General features: G+C 49.1%; 1 protein-coding gene across 30 annotated transcripts in view; it reads right to left on the minus strand.

Annotated features, from left to right (window-relative positions):
- Positions 1 to 27133, minus strand: part of CNTFR (ciliary neurotrophic factor receptor) — a 274938-nt gene that overhangs the window by 72480 nt on the left and 175325 nt on the right. The window lies entirely within an intron of this gene.

Here is a 27133-nt window from a genome sequence, read left to right on the forward strand (position 1 = left end):
TTGGCTGGAAAAGACCAGTGGATCAGAACTCCTGAACCACTTCCATCTTACAGGATTCTTTCCTCTGATCTTCACGTTGGAGAAGACAGGCTAGAGTTGCATGTATGATTACCCAGCCAGATGCCCCACAGCATGGCCACCCCAATAAGCCACTGCTACTCCTTCACCTATGTGATTTGTCACAGGATTCAAACCGAATGCACACATCAGAAACTTGCAGTAGAGAGATGACAGAGCCCCAGGACTTGTCACCAGAAAATGTGAGTTATTTACTGGTGGCAGTGGGAAGTAGGCAGCTACCCTTGCATTTCCCTGCCTAGGATACCAGGTGGGAGGATTGCAGCCTACCCATGCTGGGCTTTGGAAAGGGGCAGCTGCTCGGTGCATACTATGTTGTCTGTCTCCCTGCCTGGCTTTCCTTCACTCTCTACAATAACAGGACACCTTGCTGAGCTGGTTGATTTAGCATCTTGCTAGTGGTGCAATACAGCTCACTGGGCACCAGCTGCCTAATTGAATTTTCTCAGGTTTCTGGGCTGGAGCTTGAACTGACATTCATTAATGATCCTTAGCAACTGACTCTTTCCCGTGTTGCTGCACTGGCTGTGCTAAGCTGTGTGTGGCAAAGTTAAAAAAGGTGTGTGAGTGCATGACATGGGGTAAAGTAGGACAGGCTGATGAGCAAGGCATCAAGTTCCTTAAAGGCTTCATCAGTTACAGAATTACAGAATTAACCAGGTTGGAAAAGTTATCTTTGAGATAACTAAACCATGGCACTAAGTGCCTCATCCAGCCTGCCTTTAAACACTTCCAGGGACAGTGACTCCAACACCTCCCCAGGCAGCCCATTCCAATGCCAATCACTCTTGCTGTGAAGAACTTCTGCCTAACATCCAGCCTAAACCTGCTCTAGTGCAGCTTGAGAGTGTGTCCTCTTGTTCTGTCACTGGTAGCCTGGGAGAAGAGACCAAACCACACCTGGCTACAACCTCCCTTCAGGTAGTTGTAGACAGCAACTCCCTGAGGCAGCACCCCTGAGCCTCCTCTTCTCCAGGCTCAACACCCCCAACCTCCCTCAGCCTCTCTTCAGAGAGCTGTGCTCCAGCCCCTCACCAGCCTTGGTGACCTTTTCTGGACACATTCCAGCACCTCAGAATCTTTCTGAAATTGGGGGGCCCAGAACTGGACACAGTGCTCAAGGTGTGGTCTGACCAGTGCTGAGTACAGGGGCAGAAGGACTTCCCTGGTCCTGCTGGCCATGCTATTCCTGATACAGGGCAGGATACTGTTGGCCTTCTTGGCCACCTGGGCACACTGCTGGTTCATGTTCAGTCACTGTCGACCAGCATCCCCAGATCCCTCTCTGCCTGGCTGCTCTCCAGCCACTCTTTCCCCAGCCTGTAGTGCTGCATGGGGTTGTTGTGGCCAGGGTGCAGAACCCTGCACTTGGCCTTGTTAAATCTTATGGCATTGGACTGTGCCCATCTATCCAGCCTGTCCAGGTCCCTTTGCAGGGCTCTCCTACCCTCCAGCAGACCAACACTTGCTTTCAACTTGGTGTCATCTGCAAACTTATTGATGCAGGACTCGATCCCCTCACCCAGATCATCAATGAAGATGTTAAACAGGACTGGGCCCAGCACTGATCCCTGGGGCACACCACTAGTGCCAGATGCCAACTGGATGTGGCACCATTCTCCACCACTCTCTGGGCCTGGCCATCCAGCCAGCTCTTGACCCAGCACAGAGTGTCTGTGTCCAAGCCATAGGCTGCCAGCCTTGTTAGGAGTTTGCTGTGGCAGACAGTGTCAAAGCCTCTGTGCACAGGGAAAGTGGTGGTTCAGTTCTCAAAATACTCCTGGGTTTCAAAAACACATTTGACAATGTCCTTCCCAAGGACCCCAAGTAGCTCTGACACACAAGGGAAGTCCTTGCAAAGATTTACAGCAGTCAAAGGTTAGGAAACCAGAGTTGAGGACAAGTGGTCAGATGTGGTAGAAGAAGATGTCACTGGCCAAGTTCAGATCACAGCTGCCCAACACCTTTATAACTCATATGGAAAGGGGGTTTGAGACAGTGAGAGGAGACAATATGCTGCTGAGACTGTCAGGGCAGCCAAATTACAGCAGGGTGCAAAAGTATTCCTGAAGGACATCATGATGTAAACCCACCAGGCAGTAACACCATGTTGACAAATACAGATGGATGCATGCAGGGAAAACAAATATTTGCTTCCCCTATGCACTCATAGTTCCAAGTGAGCTGCAGCATCCACTGGAACATACCTTGAAGTCACTACACTCACTTGCCTGAAAACATCAGCTCAGTTGTGATCAAACCTGAAAGCTCTATGCTGGGAATTGTTAAGGAAGGGACTGAGAACAAACCAGGAAACATCACACCCTAAAAGCCATGCACAACTCTGTTCCTACACCATTATGAGCACAGCTCAGACGAGAAGAGAGCAGAGAAAGAAAGCAAGAATAGCAAAAGCTAGAACAGCCCCAATGTAAGGGGCAAACTCATTCCCTTCATCCATGAAAGGAGACAACTGTGATAGACAAAATCATAGAATCATAGAATCAGTCAGGGTTGCAAGACACCACAAGGATCATCTAGTTCCAACCAGACACCCAGGGATCAAGCTGCCCAGAGCCTCATCCAGCTTGGCCTTAAACACCTCCAGGGATGGGGCCTCAAGCACCTCCCTGGGCAACCCATTCCAGGCTCTCACCACTCTCATGCTGAACAACTTCCTCATCGTGTCCAGTCTGAACCTACCCACCCCCAACTTTGCTCCATGAAGACACCTGAGCAATGATGACTGACATGATGAGGAGGAATAGAGGAGGACTGCTTGCTTCTTCTCCCAGTAAAATAAAGGACAGCCAATGGAAACAAGCAAAAGCCAAGTGTGACCAAGTTACAGAATCCCATGTTTGTAAGATGCTGTGGATGTCAACATCTAGGAGAAATGGTTATTAATCTATAGTAGAAGACACACCCAAAGAGGTAAAACACCAATCTGCCCAGGGAGTCTGTGGAGGTTGTAGGCAGCTGATGGTGGAGAGAGATGGAAGAAGCCTCTTCCATGTTTGTCCTGCTCTTTTCTCTCTCTCTAGACCACCTGACACAGCCATTCTTTGTGTGAAAGACCACAGCCTGAGCTCATCTTCTGCAAGGGAGAGAGCTCCAGGGTACAGCTGGCCCTGGAGAAGTCCCTGGCAGATCTGGGGCTTCCTGCAGACAGTCTGTCAGGGCACCTACTCCTGACAGGCAAACAGCACCTTTGGGAAATGGAGTGATAAGAACAGATGGGGAAAATTTGTCCTGCAGAGAGTAAAATGCTGATGAGATGCCTCAGGATCATTTCAGACACTAATCAAGGGTGGAGACCTTTAAGAAACTGTCCTGATCAGACAAATGTGTTTTAAGTGCCTTAAAAAAAAGCTGTAAGTGTACACTAACAGGTAGAAAGAGGGGAGAACATCTAAGATGAGGCATCTGTATGAGAAGGGGTAGCTAGAATGACCAGGGGAAAAATAGATAAGCAGACAGACAGGAAGAAGTATGCAAGAAGATGGATGAGTGGATGGGTCAGTGAATGTGTGTGATCACAGATGGATGGACAGCTGGCTGAATGAGCACAGATGGGATGAAGGGAAGTGTATTAAGATGAAAGGATGAATGACTATGCAAGTGGATGGATGGATGGATGGATGGATGGATGGATGGATGGACAGACACATGACTGGGCAGATGGGTGATAGAGTTTTAACAGAGCTGAAGTGAGAGTCTAAACATCTTTCTCAAGTTCCCTTTCAAATTCTTCTATTTCATAATGTAAAGACATTTTCTCTTTCTCTTTGCAGGTGGCTCATGAAAAACCATTGACTCTCTCAGTCTCACACCTGGGGATCCACTCAGAGGAGACCCTGGAGATGCTACAACACCCACCAGTGTTGTGTGGAGAAAGACTCAGTGAATCAATGGACCCACAGACCTGCCTGCTTTGCCTGGCCCCTGCTTACCCAGTGTCTACCCTCAGAAAAAAATTGAGAGCAGCTGAAAATGCTGGGGCATCCAGCTCTGCTTCTCTGGACTGTGGCTGTAGCTGGTGGCAGCAGGAACTAAGTTGGGAAAGTGGAAAAGGCACCCTGAATTATTTCCTATTTGTCTTTAAACACAGTGTAAACACACTGGAACTCATCCAGAAGGGTGGAGAAAACAATTCCTGGAAGACAGATCTTTGAAAGCAATGCTCCCTATCCAAGGTGGTAATTTAAAGCCCCCGATGAAGGAGAAACCCAAAGCAAAACTTCAGAGGAGGCATTTCCCAGCCAGGTTGGCTGTGCCTCTGACTGGATTCAATCCAGGCACCCACACCCCTCCTCCTCTGTGCCAGACTCTGGAGTTCTATCCAACAGCACTGCCATATGAATATGGAGTAGCCCCTCTGAGAATCAAAGAATGCATGGAATTGGAAGACACCTCTGGAGGTCACCTAGTCCAACCACCCATGCTAGCACAGGCACACCTAGATCAGACTGCAAAGGAACATGTCCAGGTGGGTTTTGAAAGTCCACAGAGAAGGAGACTCCACAACCTCTTTGGGCAGCCTATTTCAGTGCTCAGTCACCCCCACAATCAAGTGTCTTCTTAACTCCAAGTGAAACCTTCTGTGTCCTTGTTTGTATCCACTGCCTCCTGTCTTAACACTGACCACCACTGAAGAGAGCCCAAGCCCTACACTTTTGACTTCCAGTCTTTAGATACAACCATGGATAAGATCCTCTCTCAGTCTTCTCTAGACTGAAGAGCCTCAGGTCTCTCAGCCTCTCCTCATCAAAGACATGCTCCAACCTCCTAATCATATTTGTGGACTCTTTCTCCAGTGGTTTAGAGTCTCTCTTGAACTGGGAAGCACAAAATTTGACACAATACTCCAGGGCAGAGCAGAGGGGACACACTCTTTGTAATGCACCCCAGAATACCACTATCCTTCTTTCTCACGAGGGCACATTGCTGGCTCACCTTGCTGTCCACAGGCACTCCCAGGTGCTTCTATGCAAAGCTTTCTATAGCAGATCAACCCCTACCCTGTACTGACACATGGGATTACTCCTTCCCAGGTTCAGGACTATATGCTTGCCCTTGTTGAATTAGCTTCATGTGCTTCACCTCTGCCCAATTCTCCAGCTTGTCTATGCCTGTGATGGTTTGGGGGTTACCCCGCCCCCCCACACTTTTGAATTTGCCCCAGCTAACTCAGACGGACCCTGGGAATATAGATGAAGCAATTTATTTACAGCTAGCAGAATTTACAAGCAGCTATTTACAATATATACAGTTATATACAGTTATATACAGAAATATACAAAGGATAAACAATACAAAAGCACAACTCCCCTCCCAGAAACCTGAGTCCCCAGGAGGGGCTCTCAAACCACCCCAACACCTCCCCCCGGCCCTCTCAACCTTACCCCAGTTCTCAGGAAGAAGAGAGGTGCAGCCAAGAGGTTAGGGAGCAAGGTTAGTAGGAGCAGGGTTAATGAGATGTGACCAGGTCTAAGGCAAAAGCAAGAGTGAGAAACAAAATGGAGAAAAAGTCTTTCTTCTTCCCAGAGTTCTCAGCGTAACTGTGAGAGAAGTTGACATCAATTGTTTTTCATTTCACTGCCCGTTATCTAGTTCTGTTACCAAAACATCCCAGCTTGCTTCAAACTAGCACAATGCCTCACTGAATTGCAACACAGCTTTCTGCTGTCAGCCACTCCTCCTAGTCTTGTTATACCTTGTTCCTTCCTCCAGGTCATTGATGAAGATGTTGAACAAAACTGGACCCAGTTCTGACCTCTGGGGAGCAGCTGCAGGACTACAACTAGATCCTGCACCATTGATCACAATCCTCTGAGCTTCATCCTTCAGACAGTACTCCATCCACCTCACTGACCACTCACCAAACCCACACTCCCTAAGCTTCCCTCTGAGGGCGTTCTGTGAGACAGTGTTAAAAGCCTTGCCAAAGCTGCTCTCCCCTCACCTACCCAGCTGGTCCCACCATCACAGTTGGCTATCAGTTTGGACAAGGATGATTTTCCCTTCACGAATTCACGCTGACTATTCCTGATAATCTTCTTCTCAACACACTTAGAGATGACCTCCTGAATGAGCTCTTTCATCACCTTTCCAGGGATGGAGGTGAGGCTGAATGGCCTGTAGTGTCCTGGGTCCTCCTTTTCACCCTTTCTGAAGATTGGAGAGATGCTGGCTTTCCTCCAATCCTTAGGTACTTTCTATGACCTTCCAAAAATGATGGAGAGTGACTTCAATTGAGACTGCAAGGGCAACAACACAGGGAAACCTTGCAGACCTGAGCACTGCTGCCCTGGCATGGGCCACGATGAGAAGGAGCAAAACTCATGGGACCCTTCATGTCCACTGGCTGCTCTTCTTCTGTTCCTGCTTAGGCTCTCATTCTGCCAGCACGGACAGCTGCCAGGGTAAGCATGCCACCAGGCATTGCCCAGTGCAGCATGCATGGAGCCACAACAGGGATGTGGTCTCAGATGTCTGTGCCCAGATGCCCAAGGGGTCTTTCAAGCAGCAAGCAGAGGAAGTGGAGAAGACAGTTTGCATTCCTGGCATCATTGCTCACCACAGCCCTTCAATGGGGCTCTTTGTGCCAGGTCTGTTGGAAGCCAACCTCTAGCATGCACACAGAGGCCAAAACTGCTCTCACAGTCACAGAGATTTGCAGTCAGTCAGGGCCAAATCTTCTGCCCAGAGCTGCCTGACCGAATGCACAGCAGGGCTGCTGCCGAGATCGGCAGAGAGCAAGCAAAAGGAAGGCACTGCAGCGTAGCTGGGAACAGACACAAACAGGATGCATAGCCTCTGGCTCAGCCCCTCTTTTGCAGGTGGGGAAACTGAGGCAGTGGGAAAGGCCATGTCCTCACTTCCCTCGACAGGATGTGGAGCACTTCTGCAGTGAGAAGGAAAATTACACAGGTGCCTACGAACAGAGAGACCTCTGCATCACCTCGTTAGCCTTTGGACCTCCCAAAGCAACTGGCCACAAATAAACATCTCAGCAGCTAATTAGCTCTCTGCATGTATTCATAAATTATACACTTCATATTAACACAGCTTCAGGGCTATGCTGAGAGCTTCCCAAGCAGTTAAACTGGTGAGGTCTTGCACCCTTCAACTTCCTGTGGTACTCAGCACTGGTCAGACCACACCTTGAGTACTGTGTCCAGTTCTGGGCTCCTCAATTCAAGGAGGAGGTGCTGGAACATGTCCAGAGAAGGGCAACAGAGCTAGTGAGGGGCCTGGAACATAAACCCTATGAGGAGAGGCTAAGGGAGCTGGGGGTGTTTAGCCTGGAGAAGAAGAGGCTCAGGGGTGACCTTGTTGCTGTCTACAAATACCTGAAGGGAGGCTGTAGCCAGGTGGAGGTTGGTCTCTTCTCCCAGGCAACCACCAATAGAACAAGGGGACACAGTCTCAAGTTGTGCTGGGGTAGGTCTAGGCTGGATGTTAGGAGGAAGTTTTTGCCAGAGAGAGTGATTGGCATTGGAATGGGCTGCCCAGGGAGGTGGTGGAGTCACCGTCCCTGGAGGTGTTGAAGCAAAGCCTGGCTGAGGCACTTAGTGCCATGGTCTAGTTGACTGCCTAGGGCTGGGTGCTAGGTTGGACTTGATGACCTTGGAGGTCTCTTCCAACCTGGTTGACTCTATGATTCTATGAAATGAGATGAATAAACCCACAGGAGACAAGCAGGGGGCACCAGAGGGTGGAGAGGGCAAGGAGAATTAGAGGTGGCCTGATCATATCTTCTCTGGAGGGGTGCGGGGAGGCATTCCTGGCCTTCTCCAGCCATTGGACAGAGTGGTGGCACAACCTTGTGGTCTTTCTCTTGCTCTAGCACCCATGCTCACCATCCTGGGCAACACCAACCATGTCCAAGAATGTCAGTGGCTCCACTCCTATCTGCATCTTCATGTCTCTGAGGTCTGCCTGTCTGCCTTTCTTGAGATAAAATCATAGAATCAACCAGGTTGGAAGAGACCTCCAAGATCAGCCAGTCCCACCTATCCCCCAGCCCTAGCCAGTCAACTAGACCATGGCACTAAGTGCCTCATCCAGGCTTTTCTTCAACACCTCCAGGGACTGCAACTCCACCACCTCCCTGGGCAGCCCATTCCAATGCCAATCACTTTCTCTGCAAACAACTTCCTCCTAACATCCAGCCTAGACTTCCCCTGGCACAACTTGAGATTGTGTCCCCTTGTTCTGTTGGTAGTTGCCTGGGAGAAGAGGCCACCCCCCACCTGGCTACAGCCTCCCTTCAGGTAGTTGTAGACAGCAATGAGGTCCCCCCTGAGCCTCCTCTTCTGCAGGCTGCACACTTCCAGCTCCCTCAGCCTCTCCTCATAGGGTTTGTGTTCCAGGCCCTTCACCAGCCTTGCTGCCCTTCTCTGGACATGTTCCAGAACCTGATGAAAGAGCCTCTAGCACTGGAGAGGGTTTCCTGACACCAGCTTCCTGAAGCATACCCTACCTTTGATCTCCTCACATCTATTCTATGTGGCACTGCTTGGTCTTTGTATGCATAGTTTTTTGGTTGTTGGTTGAGGGGGTTTTTTTTTGCCAGTTAACACCTTCCCTTCAAGGAGAAGGACTTTCATGCTCAAGGAGGCAGGTTTTCCACAAGTGATTTAAAACAAGATGCATCTTAGCAAGGAAACAGGTGTAATTAAGTGTCACTGATGTTGCCAAAGATATGGACCATTCCAAGTTAATTTTGCCCATTAATGAAAAATTGCAGCATGCAGAGCCTGTGTTTGTTTGCTCTATATTGGTAAATCCCTGGAGTCAGCAGCTTTGCTCTCTTGACAAGAAAAAATAATTAGCAGGAAACTTTAATTAAGAGATAACAGAAGGGTGCTAAAGGACTCATACTTAATCACTCCACGATAGCCTGGAAGCAGGCCTCAGTTTATTTCAAGGATGCTGTAAATGAGGCATTTTCCCCTCTGACCTGCTTGGCTCCGGGCAAGCTCTAGGGCAGGAGAGCTTCTAGCTTCTTCCTTTGGCCTGGATGTGACAATAAAACACCCTCCTGTGAGGGTTGGCAACATCCTGCAGCCGCCCAAAAAGCTCTCTTTCAGGTTTGCAGCAGCTTGACCTCTCACTACCACTCTGCATCTGAGTGTACTTCCCTCTCCAGCTACACCCATACCCAGCTAGCTAGCCATGTCCACTGAGGGGCAAAAAGGGCCTTCATGGCCCTTACAGCACTCAGCTGCAAGGAGGTGATTGTTCTTCCACGAAGCTTAGTGCAGTATCTACTGTAATCAAATATGCCATTGTCACAAATGATAATCCAGGCCACAGGCAGTGCGTCCAGGTGGCCAAGAGAGCCAGTGGCATCCTGGCCTGCATCAGGAATGGTGTGGTCAGCAGGAGCAGGGAGGTCATTGTGCCCCTGTACTCTGCACTGGTTAGACCACACCTTGAGTACTGTGCTCAGTTCTGGGCCCCCCAGTTTAGGAGGGACATTGAGATGCTTGAGTGTGTCCAGAGAAGGGTGACGAGGCTGGGGAGAGGCCTTGAGCACAGCCCTACGAGGAGAGGCTGAGGGAGCTGGGATTGGTTAGCCTGGAGAAGAGGAGGCTCAGGGCTGACCTTATTGCTGTCTACAACTACCTGAGGGGTGGTTGTGGTCAAGGGGAGGTTGCTCTCTTCTCTCAGGTGGCCACCACCAGAACAAGAGGACACAGCCTCAGGCTGCACCAGGGGAGATTTAGGCTGGAGGTGAGGAGAAAGTTCTTCACTGAGAGAGTCATTGGACACTGGAATGGGCTGCCCGGGGAGGTGGTGGAGTTGCCATCCCTGGAGCTGTTCAAGGCAGGATTGGACGTGGCACTTGGTGCCATGGTCTAGCCTTGAGCTCTGTGGTAAAGGGTTGGACTTGATGATCTGTGAGGTCTCTTCCAACCTTGGTGATACTGTGTGATACTGTGATACTGAACCCGATGGTCCAGCAGTGGGAGGCATGATGCCTTCTCTGCTACAAGCTGTCCCCAAGACTGAGCTTCAGGTGGCACAGCCAGGATGATGGCACTTGCATGGATCATGCACAGGGGCCACAAAGCTACACAGTGGCAGGATAGAAGCACCCTCCTGGGAAGAAAACACAGTGCTAAACCTAGTGGGAAACCACAGAACAGAGACCCGCAGCTGGAAGCAGAAGCAACACAAACCCAGAGCAGAAGCAAAGGCCAAGTTCTTGCTGCATCACTGGCTCAGTCCCAAGGGATGCGGCAGCTCCCCATGTCTTGTGGGCTGTGGTCCCACGCTGAGCCCTGGCTGGGAGACGTGGCAGCAGGATGGGGGAAACTGCCTTAGCAGACAAGGAACTTCAGTGCCATTTTTCTGCTTGTATCACACCAGCACGCTGGCTGAATCAATGGCTTTGTCCCCATCAGAGTGGGATCTCAGCAGTGCCCAGCGTGCCCTCCCTGTGCTGGGACAGAACGGCTACGTCTGTCTCATACCAGTCCCGATGCAGTTCTAGCAGCCCGATGCTGGGGCAGAGCATCTCACGCAGCTCTTGGGACGTGACAAACCACACCAGCCCAGATCACCGCGATGCTGGTGCTCCCTGCTGCGAGCCAAAAGGGCTGCACGACACAGGCACCTTTCTTTCCCTGCATGACATCACAGCCAGCTCCTGAAGACAGTAGCAGTGGCTGAACAGCAGTGTGTTCTCCCCAGTGCCAGCTTGTCCCTGCCTGAAGGGGACAAACAAATCTGTGAAGAGTAACCAAGTCCATTCTGCTTCAATTATGGAGTCTCTCCAGCCAAGCATGAGTAGGAAACCTCAAGAAAGCTGTCCTTTCCCATACCTTCAGGGTAGGAGTGAGAAATGGTTGCATACCATTAGCACTGATTGTTTTCTGTTCATGAATCACAGAATTAACCAGGTTGGAAAAGACTGAGATCATTGAGTTGAACCTACCACCTCACAACTTCTATTTAACTAAACCATGGCACTAAGTGTCTCATCAAGTCCCCTTTTCAACACCTCCAGGGATGGTGACTCCACCACCTCACCAGGCAGCCCATTCCAATGCCGATCACTCTTGCTGTGAAAAATTTCTTCCTAATGTCCTAAACCTGCCCTGGTACAGCTTGAGACTGTGTCCTCTTGTTCTATTGCCGGTTGCCTGGGAGAAAAGACCAACCCCCACCTGTCCACAAGCTCCTCTCAGGTAGTTGTAGACAGCAATGAGGTGTGCCCTGAGCCTCCTCCAGGCTGAACATCCTCAGCTCCCTCAGCCTCTCTTCAGAGGGCTGTGCTCCAGCCCCTCACCAGCCCTGGCGCCCTTCTCTGGACACGTTCCAGCACCTCAACATCTCTCTTGAATTGAGGGGCCCAGAACTGGACACAGCACTCAAGGTGTGGCCTGACCAGTGCTGAGTACAGGGCAAGAATAACCTCCCTTGTCCTACTGGCCACACTGTTCCTGATCCAGGCCAGGATGCCATTGGCTCTCTTGGCCACCTGGGCACACTGCTGCCTCATCTTCAGCCTACTATCTGCTGGTACCCCCAGGTCCCTTTCCTCCTGGCTGCTCTCCAGCCACTCTGTCCACAGCCTGTAGCACTGCTTGGGGTTGTTGTGGCCAAAGGGCAGAACCCTGCACTTGGCCTTGTTCAATCTCATCCCATTGGCCTCTGCCCACCCATCCAGCCTGTCCAGGTCCCTCTGCAGGGCTCTCCTACCTTCCAACAGATCCACACCTGCTTCCAGCTTGGTGTCATCTGCAAACTTACTACTTCTTTTCTGTCCCAGCTGCTCTGCAGCAAAATGGTTGGCATGCTGCTGAGCTGGTGATCTTGACTTTTTTTATTGTCAGAGACTCTGTTCTTGCATCCCAGAAGGCGACCTGAGCTCATCTGTTGATATATTTTTCATCAAGAGATTTTGGAAAGGCCTTCACTTGGATGACCTGGATCTTCTAGGCTGAAAATGCCTCTGTCCTGAGCAAGCACTCTTCTTGCTGGGACATGCTGATCTATGTCACCGTTTTTTCATCCTAAGGCAAAAGAAAGGCTGGATGGGACCTTGTTCATTTGGCTGCCTTCCAAAGTCAACGTGAGATAACTAGCCCAGAGGAAGAGTGTCTGGTGAAGCAGTAACTCCTCCAGGCCCTGTATCTATGTCACAACTGCCCCAACATGTGGGGTGGCATGATACAGAGGGGAAGGTGCTTGGAAGGCCAGAAAGAGATAAATGGCACTAAATGGGATCAGCACGCAGCAGGAAAATGCCACCAATATCCTCCAAGCCAGGCTCACTTGTGCCCACACTCTCTGCCCCTCACTGCCTGGGTGTCTGGCGATAGCACCACACATGAATTAAAGGCTTGTTTTATGGTCCTGCTTTTGCCTGCAGGAAGGACAAATTACTCAAGGACACAAAAAAGTGCTTAGATCAGTCTTGTCAGGGGAAATCATTAAGATCTGGGGTTTGGTCTATGATTCTATAACTCTATGACTCTATGATCACAGCCCTGACCACAAGAAAGGCTGTGGCGCAGCAACAGTGCGAAGAACATAGAATCATAGAACCAACCAGGGTGGAAGAGACCTCCAAGATCAGCCACTCCAACCTAGCACCCAGCCCTAGCCAGTCAACTAGACCATGGCACTAAGTGTCTCATCCAGTCTTTTCTTGCACACCTCCAGGGACAGTGCCTCCACCACCTCCCTGGGCAGCCCATTCCAATGGCAAATCACTCTTGCTGTGAAGAACTTCCTCCTAACATCCAGCCCAGACCTCCCTTGGCACAACTTCTTCTCTCAGGTGGCCAGCACCAGAACAAGAGGACACAGCCTCAGGCTGCGCCAGGGGAGATTTAGGCTGGAGGTGAGGAGAAAGTTCTTCACTGAGAGAGTCATTGGACACTGGAATGGGCTGCCTGGGGAGGTGGTGGAGTCGCCGTCCCTGGGGCTGTTCAAGGCAGGATTGGACGTGGCACTTGGTGCCATGGTCTGGCCTTGAGCTCTGTGGTAAAGGGTTGGACTTGATGATCTATGAGGTCTCTTCCTACCTTGGTGATACTGTGATACTGTAACTTGAGACTGTGTCCCTGCATTTACTGAGCTTTGGGGAGGCAAGCAGAGCCAGACAGAAACACCAGGATGCCTCACACCCCAGCGACCACAAGCTGCCCTTGAAGACCACTGCACAGTGAACACTGCCCAAGTCTGCTTTCCAATGCCCAGGTATCAGCCCTCCAGCAACTGCTTGCCCCTCACCAACACACTGGGGACGAGTGCTGTTTGTTCATGTAACAACCCAGCTCCCACTTCAGCCCTCTCAGGGCTCTGGATTAGCATCAGGCACAGTGCAGTATTTTTTTTATTAGCACAGAATTATTGAAGTCAGAGGAGTAAAAGACCTGTTGGGTCCCACTCAGTCCATCCTCCTTCTGCCAAGACAGTATTGGTCCCTGCAGCGTATTTACTATTTCTCTGGTCTAATTTTACACACTGTACAATCTGTGCAGTGCCAAGTTACAATCCCTGTGTGAGAAGCAGAGCTCTCAATTTCCAGGCTCTTGGGTGTGTAAAATCACAACTGCGATGTTAAATTAACTTTTTTTCCCCCTTACATTTAATCATTTAATAGCTCTAAAATTCAGCCCCTTAGGCTCTTTCTGTCTGTTGGCTTGGGTTTTTGCCTGCTGTAGGCCAGTGGCTTGTCGCTTACAGATGTAATACTCACACCCCTGGGTGGATCAACAGCAGCTGGGCTCGAAGCTGGGACTGTTGCAACTTAACACATGAACTTCTGCAGCCTGAGGATGCTTGGAACAGAGCTTGGGAACTCCTCCAATTTGTTAATCACAGGTACAGCAGGTTCATCCTCTTGCTTATGGCCCAGCCCCAGCAAGAAGGAGGTACAAGGCATGCTGAACAAAGGGCTAGGGCACAAAGGCATCATTTGGTTTAGAAATCAAAAGCAGGGGTGCAACCTGCACCACTAAGACACAAGGGGACAGGGCATCACTGAAGTAGTCCCAGTGACATCCTGTGCCCAGGAACTCCCAACAGAAACTTCAATACTTTTTCCCTCCAGCCTGCATCCACTGGAAGTTCTACTCCATATTTAATTTCATCTCAAAAGAGAGGCTTCTTCCTCCTGCACTAACACTAAGACATTCTTTTTCACAGGTGGTTCAGACACAGCAGAGGAACTGAGCTGGCATGGCCTGGTGTACAGAAAATGAGAAGAATAGATGCTGATAAAATGAGAAGCATCTTTCTCTTTTTCTTTCTGACCTGGCCACCATCACTCACTTCTCTAAGTAACATTTGCACTTTTGGAGCCTGCTGATTATTTCAAAGAAATATTACTAACAAGGCACCCATCTGCTCTGCCCATCAGGGTCTGCAGGAACAATTAAGACAAAGGCTCAGGATTTGCCTTGGTAATAGCAAGATACTGCATTTGCATTTCATGCTTTTCATTGTGAAGGATCCTCAAGCAAAGCCAAGCCTGGAAATGATCACTGGCACATGCTGAGCCATGACACAGCTGTGTACAGCCACAGCCTGACAATCATACAGAGCATCTGTGGGGTGCATGAACCTCTGGGGTGAAAGATGGCAACTCACCAGACCTGTGGCACGTTGGAAAGAGCACTACTTCCATCACAGTCATCAAAATAAATCCTTAAGTGTAGCTAAAGCAGCATTTCAGATCGCAACAGGACCCCAGGACAGACACCCTGGATCTTGAACAGAGGTTTGAAACAGCTGGAGCCTGAATAAGCTTGGGTCTCTGATTATGGTCTGGAAGCCAGGGCTGACAGGACTGTAGGACTGTGGTCCCCAAATGGTTTCTGAGCTCTTCCAGGGGCTCAGCACTATTCAAGAACCCCACAAACACACAGTCTCCCTGAGTATTTGCAATTTATACTACAGTTAGGGAGCTTTTGAGGATGGCACCATCTTTTGTAGCTCTCTAGGCAGGCAGGAGAGAATCCTCTGTGCAACGATCCCTGCAGGAAGACACAGGCCTATGAAACAGCATGAGACTCAAAGCACACAACACCTTGGGGTGTACAGACAGGCTTTGCACACCCGTTGTGCACATACACCTGCAAAGCTTTGCACAGAAGCCCACTGTGATGGTTTGGGTGTTCCCCACCCCCTACACTTTAGAAATCACCCAGACTAGACTCAACCAGCTCTGGAAATATGAATGAAGCTTATATTTACAGCTAGCACAATATACAAGCAGATATTTACAGTATATACAGTTACAGACAGAAATACACAAGGTACAAAGGTAATACAGAAACACAACAGCCCTCCCAGAAACCTGAGTCCCTTGGAGGGGCTCTCAACCACCCCTGCACCTTCCCCCTGCCCCTCTCAACCTTACCCCAGTCCCAAGGAAGAATGGAGGTTCAGCCAGGGGGTTAGGAAGCAAAAGGGATTAGCCCAAAATGGAAGGTGAGGTTACAGAGTAAGGTGCAGCCCAGCCAGCAGCCCAAGTGAGAGCGGTGCCAAGTGTGTTATCTATGTTTTGACTTACGTTTTTATACATCTCAGCAAGCTTATGAGTGAAGTAGACATCACCATTGTTTTCCTTTCACAGCCTGTAATCTAGTTCTTCTCACCAAAACATTCTAGCCTGCTTTAAACTAGCACACTCACAAGAGATTGCACCACCTCTGAAAAGAAAGCCTTAAGATGAGGAAGGCAAGCTGGGAGCTCTTGGCTGCTTCCCATTCCCACCAGCATCACAGAGTGCTCTCAGAGTAGGCTGCATCCAGCTCCTTGGTGGGTTACAAAATAAACCAGCTCTTGCCCGGTCCTGTTCCCTTCTTGAGGCCCTGAATAACAACGCCCAGCACCTTTTTCAAAAGCTCTGAAGAAAATTCTCTTCATCAAGCAGCTGAACATTTCCAAGCAGACCCCAGTGGCTGGCTCATAACAGAGACTCCTGGCTTGATCACGCAGAGACCAAAGCAACCATGTCAGAGTTGCTACCCCGTGATGGCTGACTCTGTTTCTGGAAACAGCTCTTCCTCCACAGTGTCTTTCCTGATCCCACCTGTTGTTCACTCTCTGCACTACTTTTGTTGCTATTCTCTCTGACTTAACTCTCTGAAGCAGTGCTGCTTTCAGGCTCAGTGAAACCAGAGCTCATCCTGCCTTGGAGAGCATCTCTTAACCTCCAATTACTGATGCTGCTGGTTCAGAGAGCCCTCAAGTTTTGGGGCATTTTTTCTTCCCTGTGTTGGGGATGATGAACAAATGTTAGTTCAAGAGCAGACACTCATTCAGTGTGATTTGAACTAATTGCCCATTATTTCCTAAATTTCAACACTCAAAAGCTCCAAGTGTCTTACTGCCACACAACAGATAAAAGGTCAGGTATGTTCATTGACTGAAATACAAACAAATGTGCCCAGCTCTCTGGAGGGTTATTGGGTTTGAAGCAGGAAAAAGCTTACTTTTTGAAAGCAAGACTATACAGAAGCTCATCATGTCTAGAGTTCCAGTTATCTAAAGGCACTACTGAATTGCAACTATTATTAGCACAAGAGATACTTGAATTCTGGAATTTCTGTGAAATATTCTGAATTCAGGTTCAGAAGCATTTAAAGGACTTGAGAAAATATCTTTGGCTCCAAGTCAGCAAAGCACTTAGGCAGGCTCTTAACTTTCAGCATGTGTTTAAGTACCTTGCTGACTTGGGGCTTTTAACTCCAGCAAAAGGAAAGCAAAAAAAGGAAAGAAAAGCCAAAACAAAAAGTTCTGGTGTGCAAGGAAATCTCCAGGCAAGCAGAAGTAGTACAGGAATCTGTTCTGGAAAGGGAAACAACCCCAAAAGAAAAAATAGTGACTTGCTTCAAAATTAAACACTAGAGGAAGCTTTCTGGAGGGAGAGAAAGACTCCCAGAACAAATGGAGCATTTCAATGTAGCCCAACACTGACTTGCTCTCCTGCCTCTTCAGCATGTTGAAATTATTTATTGCTGAATAAAACCCCAACCAAACTCAAAACCTGCTCTCCCCTCCCATTTCCAGACTAAGTGTGATGGGAGAGAGAAAAATCTTGGCTTGGGCAGTGAAAAAAAACATCTCTGAAATGAGTCGGCTGTGAGAGGCTGTCTGCATCAGGAGGGGGGAAGAGAAGAAGGAATGAGGGAGTGGATGGTAGTAAGGACGATCACAGGATGGTAGGGGTTGGAAGGGACCTCTGGAGATCTTCGAGTCGGATTCCCCTGCCAGAGCAGGACCACATAATCTATCACAGGTCACACTGAAACTGCCCACAGGCAGGAGCCTGAAAACAGCCGCACACGCTGCCTTTGAGAGGGGAATAGGAGAGAGTCCGCCAGGAGAGAAAATCAGTGCAAATCTACGCACACGTGCATGAAAAGCAGCTACAGGCAGCAAGCCACTCTTCCCCCATCTCCAGCTTGAGGCTTGGAATAGAAAACAAACTGAAGCAAATCAAAAAAGAGAATGCTGTGCAGCCCACCCAGGAAGAGTGGCTGCTGGCCTGTGGGACACGGTGACGGGAAGTGCAGCTGCCTGCACGGGGTCAGGCAAGAGGAGATACCCCAGCTCATAGCCTCCACATTGGAAACACCACTCTGGCCCCACTAGGGAAAAAGTCCAAACTTCCAAAAAAAAATCTCCATTAAAGAGGAAAAAAAAAAAAAAAGCAAAATAGAAGAGTTCTTTCCTTCAGAAGGAAACAAAAGGGTTTCACGTGCTTCTGTCAAAACCACTCCACTGTGTGGCAGTTTAGGGAGATGGGGGGTGTCAGTTCAAAGTGAAGATACTAAACACTCCTGAAAAAAAAAGATATTAAAAGGAACAAGCTACATCTCTCTTCAAGTATCTTTTCTTTTTTTAAGTCCTCTGAGAGAGAGAGAAAAAAAAAAAAGTATGATTTTGTAAAACATTTGGATGTTGATGTGGCTTAGTTTTTCAACAGAAAACAGCTCCTCCGAGGATTTTCCACATCTGATGCTCAGCATAGACTGTCAGCAAGATCTTTGCTTCCTGACAGAGATGGTCCTCATGGGAAGTGCAGAGTCCCACTGCAAGGGACTCCTAGCTCCTGCAGAATAGGCACCCTGTCACACCCACTGCTCCGTGCAAGATGCATCTCTTGCAGTAACAAGCTGACAACGTAAACAGGTGAGATGAAGGAGAAGAACATCACCTCCCCATCTTACATGAAGTCCTCCAAGCAGACAACATGATGGGCCCAAGGGTTCTGTAAGTTGTATGCAGCAGAGTTACACTGATTCTCCTCCCTGCCTGTGATCCTGTAGCATCGGGTGCATCAAGACCAGGCTTTGGTCAGGCTCTCCTGCCCCTGCTGCAATACAAACACCCAAAGCATAGAATTCATTTGAACTGTTGTCTTTTTATCCTTCCTGAACTTCTGTATGCCCCTCAGGACACCAGGACTCAAATGCTGCGTTGGTGGCTCCTGCGGTTATGGGATGGCTTCTGTGGTGTGCCTTGGTGATTCTCTCTGAAGCAGCAAAGCAAAACACTTTCTATAAATACTGGTTATACTAAAAATCTCCTCAGGGCTAAGCAAGTGAAGAAAAATGTCCCAAACTCACTGGAGGAAGGAAAACACAATTAAGTCACTTAACAGCCTGTATCCACTAATCTCTCACGCTACCGGGCTTGACTTGAAAGTCTCTGCCTGATGACATCTGCCTCCTACCCCTCTTCCAGCCCTGGCACTGCTTTTCCCAACACCTTGGCAAGGCAGCTGTGCACACGTGCTGTGTGGGAGAGAAAGTTCACCAGAGCCTGAGGCTCCCAGCACAAAGTCACAGCTTGACTAAGACCCCCAAGGAATGGGTTGTGCAAGGATACGCTTGGCAGATGCTGGTCCAGCCCACGGCAGGAATGAAAGGCTTCATATTTGCAAGAGGGTTTGATATTCACCAGGCTGTGAGGTGTCTCTGCAACATCATGCAGTGTATTACAAATGCTGGGAGTGGCTTTAGCTGGGCAGTCCTCACTCTGGAGGTGTGACATAGGGCAGGATAAAGAATGCAACAAGTGTAGATCTTCCTATCTAAATTTTGAGATCTTCCTTCTGGGCTTATATACCAAAGACCTCTTCACATATCAACGGAAGGATGCCCGGGGCTATCCCTCCAGAGATGCCAAGAATTGAAACTTCAAAAACTTGGAGCAAAATAAGGTATCAAGGATACAAAAGCCCATGGCCTCAAAGAGCTCTGTGGAAGGTTTGCCCAGATTACAGAGTGAGATGAACAGCTTTGTGTGGAGGGAAGGCTTACCAACACAGAGAAAGTCTGTTGGGTACCCTGATCAGATAGGGTAGACTGGAACATGTCCAGAGAAGGGCAACAAAGCTGGCGAGGGGCCTGGAACACAAACCCTATGAGGAGAGGCTGAGGGAGCTGGGGTTGTGCAGCCTGGAGAAGAGGAGGCTCAGAGCAGAGCTCATTGCTGTCTACAACTACCTGAAGGGAGGCTGTAGCCAGGTGGGGGTTGATCTCTTGTCCCAGGCAACCAGCAACAGAACAAGGGGACACAGTCTCAAGTTGTGCTGGAGTAGGTCTAGGCTGGATGTTAGGAGGAAGTTGTTTGCAGAGAGAGTGATTGGCATTGGAATGGGCTGCCCAGGGAGGTGGTGGAGGCACCATCCCTGGAGGTGTTCAAGCAAAGCCTGGATGAGGCACTTGGTGCCATGGTCTAGTTGACTGGCTAGGGCTGGGTGCTAGGTTGGACTGGCTGATCTTGGAGGTCTCTTCCAACCTGCTTGATTCTATGATTCTATGATTTTATGAGGCACTTAGTGCCATGGTCTAGTTGACTGGACAGGGCTGGGTGGTAAGGTGAACTGGCTGATCTTGGAGGTCTCTTCCAACCTGACTGACTCTCTGATTCTCTGATTCTCTGAAGGAGAGTAACCTTGGGTCCCAGTGGAGAGAAGGGTGACCTTGAGCCAGAAATGTGCCCACATGGCCAGGAAGGCCAATAGGATCCTGGGGTACATTTGAAGGGGCGTAGTCTAGTTGACTGGATAGGGCTGGGTGATAGATTGGACTGGATAATCTTGGAGGTCTCTTCCAACCTGGTTGATTCTATGATTCCATGATTCTTAAGTGACTGGTCCAACCTCAATGTCCTCCAAGTCTCTTGGGGTACAATGCATATCCCACTTCTAAATTGTACTCCTTGGTAAACCAAAGGTTAGAAAATTGCTACTGCACTTGGACAGGGGAGCTGAGAGGCATGAAGGTCCCATTCTTCAATAGCTGAATTTCCTGGTGGGCTGAAGAACTCTGCACTGACCTTGCCACTGTGCACTAGACACAAGCAGCACCTTCACTAAGGCTATGTCAAGCTAAGACAGTGCAAAGAGCAGAGGGAAAAAATAAAACCACAAAAGAATACACCACAGACAAACAACAAAACAAAACACATATCACTCTCCCCACCCCATCCCCCCCAAAAAAAAGAGGGGGGAAAAAAAACTCAGCACTGCATAAATGTATAAAAAAATGCTCCTTCTTCTAAATAACAGCTTCCAAAATCCCACATCACTACTATTCCCCTAGGATTCTTCTTTCTGTCTTGCAGCTGTGTAACTTTTGAAGAGCAATGACTGGCAGCATGAAAATGGCTACAGTGATTATGCTGCAACACCTCACTGCTTCCCTGAGCTGCGTCTCCCTCCTCTACAGTTGCAATTGAAGTACAATCAATGCTAATTAATTAAGGGCCAGAACCTGCCAACTATGGTCACACTGAGTTCAGTGCTGTTTCCTGAATATTCAGGGATCACTCTCCATAAAATCAAGGATCAGTCTCCCATAATTTTGGACTGAAAACAACAGAAACTCTCTTTGCAAACAAGGAGGGATGGACAGATGTGTCCATCTCAGGACTAAGAACTGGACAAGCCCCTGTGCAGGGGCAGACCCGGTGCATCATGTCTGTAAATCAGCAAAGTGCCACTGACTCGATGGGAAGGGCAATAAGGCAGCTGCAGACTCTCCACCAACAGGAACCACGGATCTGGCAGAGCTTTCACACTCAAGGAAGGCCAAGAGAAGGATGCTTGAGACAGGTCTGGCAAGAGGTCCTTTAAGATCATGGAGGAGTTCTGGGAGAGGGCAAAGGAAGGAGTGGGTGTTAGTGGGCAAAACTAGAGAGGATCCTCAAGGGCAAAAGCAGGTAGAGTTTCAGTAAAGTGAATGGCCCTCCAGGTGGACCACCAGTGGGAATGGTGTTGCAGCTCTCTAGTGAGTGAGCCTGTGGTCATTGGCAATGGTCACAGTTGACCTCACTGACAAGGGGCTTGGTGTGATGCTTTGAGAGCTAGGAGGGACCAGAGGGGATCCAAGCTCTTGAACTGCCCTTTCCTTATGCCACACAGCAGGAATACTCATCTAAATTAAAAAAAAAAAAAAAAAAGACACAAACACAAGGGTTCTCCTTCTCACTACAAAAGTAAAACTAATTTCCTGATGAGCACAGGAACTTGGATGTGACCACCAGCCAAGGAACTTGGACATGACCACCAACCAGGCACCTTGTTGCATTGCAGATAATGCTGCACTTGCCCCCAACAGCAGAAGTCCTACAGGGTTCAGAAGCCCATTCCCATTCCTGAGCAACATCACTGAACTGTCACGGAGCAGATCATCCTGAGTGCCATGATGTAGCACATGCAGAGCAATCAGGTGAGCAGGCTCAGTCATTGTGGGTTCATGAAGAGCAGGTCCTGTTTGACCAGGCTGATCTTCTATGATAAGGTGACTTAGATAGTGGATGAGAGAAAGGCTGTGGATGTTGCTGATCCAGACTTTAGTAAAGCCTTTGATACCATCTCTGATAGCATCCTCGTGGAGAGTCTGGATGCTCATGGCTTTGATGAGTGGGCATTTCACTGGGTATAAAACTGGCTGATGGCCAGGCCCAAAAAGTGGAGGTGGATGGAGTTAAATCCAGTTGGTGGCCAGTCAAAAGTGGTGTTCCCCAGGGCTCAGCAAGTCCTGTTCCATATCTTTACCAATGATCTGGACAACGACATTGACTGTACCCTTAGGAAGTCTGCAGGCCTCGAGCAAAAGCCCTACGAGGAGAGGCTGAGGGAGCTGCGATTGTTTAGCCTGGAGAAGAGGAGGCTCAGGGGTGACCTTATTGCTGTCTACAACTACCTGAGGGGTGGTTGTGGCCAGGGGGAGGTTGCTCTCTTCTCTCAGGTGGCCAGCACCAGAACAAGAGGACACAGCCTCAGGCTGTGCCAGGGGAAATTTAGGCTGGAGGTGAGGAGAAAGTTCTTCACTGAGAGAGTCATTGGACACTGGAATGGGCTGCCCGGGGAGGTGGTGGAGTCGCCGTCCCTGGGGCAGTTCAAGGCAAGGTTGGATGTGGCACTTGGTGCCATGGTCTAGCCTTGGGCACTGTGGTAAAGGGTTGGACTTGATGATCTGTGAGGTCTCTTCCAACCTTGGTGATACTGTGATACTGTGATACTGTGATACTGCTTGAGGTGTAGGCAGGCTCTACAGAGGCATCTTGATGGCTTGCATCAATGGGCCAAGGCCATCAGATTGAACAAGGTCAAGTGCTGGGTCCTGCACTTGGGTCACAGTATCTCCCTACAATGCTACAGGCTTGGGGCAGAGAGGGTGGAAAGCTACCCACCAGGTAAGGACCTAGGAGAGCTGAACAACAGCTCGCTGAATAGGGGCCAGCAGTGTGCTCAGGTGACCAGGAAGGCCAACAGCATCCTGGCTTGTATCACAAATTGTGTGACCAACAGGAGCAGGAAGTGATTGTGCCCCTGTACTCAGCACTGGTGAGGCCACACCTTAAGCATTGTGTTCATTTTTGGGCCTCTCACTACAAGAAAGACACTGAGTTGCTGGAATGTATTCAGTGAAGTGCGAGGAAGCTGATGAAAGGTCTGGAGAAGAAGTCTTCTGAAGAGCAGCTGAGGGAACTGGGGTTGTTTAGTATGGAGAAAAGAAGGCTGAGATGAGTCCTTCTGGGGCTCTACAGCTACCTGAAAGGTGGTTGTAGTGAGGTGGGTGTTGGTCTCTTCCCCCTAGTAACAAAAGAGAGGATGAGAGAAAATGGACTCAAGCTGAGCTAGAGAAGGTTTAGATTGGTTAGCAGAAGAAACTACTTCACTGAAACAGTTCTCAGACACTGGAATAGCCTTGCCCAGGGAAGTGGCTGAATCCCCATCTCTGGAGGAGTTTGAAGGTCTCATAGATGTGGTGCTGAGGGACGATGGTTTAGCAACAGCCTTGGCAGAGTTAGGTCATGGTAGGACTTGATAGTCTTAAAGGTCTTTTCCAGCCAAAACAACTCTATGATTCTTTGCTTTGCTTCAAGTCTCTCCAGTTGTCCCAGCAGCTGACTTAGCCTTGGGTGTGTCTCTAGGTGCCCAGTTGTGGACAGACATGGAGAGTTCTTATATCCACTCCCTCAGGGAGAGGAGTAGACAGACAGACATTAGCTTCTGAATATAATGCACTCTCACTCCTGTGTGCCTCAGTTTCTCACTTGCACAGCATGCTGTCAGCTGGAACAACTACACAGCAATACAGACAAGCCACAGATGCAGCAGAGTTTGACCTGCCAGAGCTTGTGGCTTGGCTGAAGTCAGAGGCTCTCTGTGACTCAGCCTATAAAGCTTTAAGCTCATGGTTATGGCTAGAGTCTCCCCTCAGGAGCACTCTGGGATCAGCTTACTGTCCCCTGGGAGCGGGTTTGTGCATAAACAATGAAGGCAGTGAGCTGAGCTCTCTTGCACGCTTGCAAAAGATCCACACTCTGTCAGATGCATGCGTGTGAGGCTACCAGAACAAGCCCTCAGCAGCAGACCCCTGTGCATAGGGTCTGCACAATGCAGATCTGTGCATTTGCATTCACTGCTGTTGTGAATCTGCCCTCCTGCCTGCCAGGACCCCTAATCTCTCTGTGTAACTCTGTTTCCCCTGTGAGAGATGCTCCACAGCTTCCTTGGGTTTATTTCAGTTTGGATCATGCAGGTAGCAGGTGCAGCACTGAGTGGAAGGGCACAGAAAAGAGGTGTGCACTGGCACTGCAAAACACCCACTCCCTTCCAGCTCTCCACCAGCAGAGCCGTGTAACTCAGCCAAGCACACAACTCCTGGACATCACAAATACACACACACACACACAGAGGCACACCTCACCACACCTTAGAAAATTCAGCAGAAATCAATCAAAACGTGCTACATGCTGCAGCTCTGCTTCAGCTTGCATACTGCAGTCAGCTCCTCATAGCTGCCTCTCTTCTCCTTACCAAGCACACAGATCTTGGCTGGCAGAAGTCTTCCACGCTTCCAGCCTGGCAGGTCAGTGTTTTCAGCATTGACACTGCAGAACTCTGTCTGCTTCACAACACTTCAGAATAGATAACTAAGAAGAGCCTGGCTACTGGCAGATGGCTTAAATCTGCTATCACAGATCTACACTGGGGAAAATTCTTCAGGCTTTGCAAGCTAAGAAAGCTGGAAAGGTTAAGTGTGTTGAACCTGGTACAGTAAGGCTCTGCTAACTGTGTGCACCCTGCAGCAAGGCTCTGCCCTGTCCACAGGAAATTCTGCACCAGGACGTGGAGTATGTATCTTGACAGAGAGTCACCCTGCACACAGGTGCATGCAACTGTGTGAGGAAAAGCTTTTAGCCCCTTCCTGTTTCTCCTGAGTGGAGACAAAGGCTGTTTTATCCCCATGCTGTGAATCCTATGAACAAAACACTTCAACACTGGCCTTCCCAGTGCAAGCTCTAAGCAAAGGAAGACAGTGCAATGAGGCTTCTGAATCCTCAGCTTCAATTAGCACTTAGCAGCAGCTAATCCTAAATATCAATATTCTGCCTAAATATAAATCTTTTGCCTACATAAAAAGATCAATGGTCCACAAGCTAGACTAATGCTGCTGTAACCCCTCCTGCCTCCATCACCGTCGTCTGCTTTGTGGTTTCACTCCTCCACCTGACTGACCTTCCTGGAGCACTCATTACAAGGTGACACACATCGCTTTCCCCCTCTGTAATGAGGCTGCCACAGATCCTCCTCAATCCTTCTTCTCCTTTTCTTTTTAACATGCCACAATCATATTGGCTTTTCTGCATGGATCCACTCCATTTAGTGCTGCCCAAGACTGCTTATCCTTAAAGATGCTCTTTGCATCCACAGGACAGACTGCATATCCTGAGAGCTGTTCTGTTTATTTTTCACACTCCAGCATCTTCCACCTGGATTAGGAATAGGAGTATTAGGTATTACCCCTTGCACAGAAGCACAGGGACTGCTCAGAGAAATTAACCTCCCCAAAGACTGTGATGACAAAGGTTTGTACATGTCATGATCCAGCGTGTGCTCTCCTGAGCATGCTTTATGCTTCCTGTGCTCTGGTCTTACCCTAGGAAAACCCTCTTTCCCAGGAAGCAGAGATGATGATGTTCAGGCTGCATCTTGCTGTGGCTCTGCTCCCATTATCTGTGTTTCTTCTTGCTCACAGACATGTCACAGGTGGCCTAAGGACAGCAGCAAGTGACTCACTCCATATCCAATGCTACTGATGGATGTGTGTGACCTGAATGTCTCAGCCTCAGCCCTGCCTGTCCTTTTGGTCACTGTGTTTGCCACACATCTTTTCTGACACACCTCAGGGATGATTTGTAGCTCCCTTCTGCTAAGGTTGTAGACTCCTACAAACAGTGCCCCAGCTGCCCCTGGTGCTGCAGCACTTTGCCCTTTCAGTGTGACTGAAGGTTAGCTTTGCAGTCCCAGGGCAGCCTACAACCCAGGACTTCAGATCCTGGAAGCCTTTCAAAGGGGATAAATAATGAGTGGCACTTTCAGTCCAAGTTCAGTTGGCCACGTGTCTCTGAACAGACTGGCAGAGAGACCAGGCTGCTTTGGAAATGTGAGACGGCTGGCTCCCTGGGACAGGCACATTTGACTTACAAGGTGAGACCTTTCCAAGCTTTTGGAGGCTAATTGAAGCCAAACCCCTGAAGCACTAAAGGTTTCCACTCCAACTGTCACTCTTTTATGATATCTTCCACTTCTGGAAGCCTTTGAAAATGTAAAAACAGGCATAAAAAACCCAACAAGCATAACCCCTAGACAAGGACTGCTGTTCCCCTTGCCAAAAGGGGGGCACAGCCCCTCTGTGGCAGTCAGAGCTCACACAAAGGGCAGAGCACAAGGCTGGTCCCCATATGCTGGGCTATGCCATTAGCTCCCTGGGTAAGAAAATCTATGCAAATGAAAACTGGGCTTCCACCAGTATCTGGGGGCTCCCACTTGGTATGTCAATGCTTTAATTTACAACTGAGCACTAGCAAAGGAATCAACAGCCCTGCTCCACACAGCAGGATGATACCATCCCAAGAATGAAATTACCTTTATCCAAGCCCTTCTTCCCAGCCTCTCCCCAGAGAGTAGGGCTTCTCCACCAGAAGGTTTCAGCAAGGATTTGTAGGAAAGGACCCAGTTGTCTTATGCAGATAGGCCATGAACTGAGTCCTGCTTCCTGTCCTACACTGTCCACTCTGCACATCCACACCAGGAGTTCCTGTCTCCTTCTGGGATGTTGCAGCAGCTTTGCCCATGTCAACAGCAACTGTTGGCTCATCGTGAGCTGAACGCTCTACATCCAAAGGTCTTCTCACTGTCTGGGTAGACTATAAACTCCATTCCTCCTCCTTCATTGTTTGTTAATATATTTAATTGGACTACTGAGACGTGGTTTTCCTTGCCACTAACAGAATTAATGAATCCTGGCAGACTACAGTCCTTCCAATGTTTTCTTCTTCTCACCATAGATGTGAGCTACTGTTACCAGTTTTTGTGGGAGCACAAGCTTGTTCAAAATCTGCCAGATCCCCACTCTCACTCCACAGTTGTATGGGTTTGGTTTTTTTCCTTTGTTTGTCTGGGATTTTAAATTCTTTTCCATCAACTGATGGAAAGGTTCATATTTGTTTTTTGCTAGCATCACAGATATTGCCACCTAGATTTCTTTCC

The sequence above is a fragment of the Pogoniulus pusillus genome, chromosome Z, assembly GCF_015220805.1.
Source record: "Pogoniulus pusillus isolate bPogPus1 chromosome Z, bPogPus1.pri, whole genome shotgun sequence".
Classification (NCBI taxonomy): Eukaryota; Metazoa; Chordata; class Aves; order Piciformes; family Lybiidae; genus Pogoniulus; species Pogoniulus pusillus.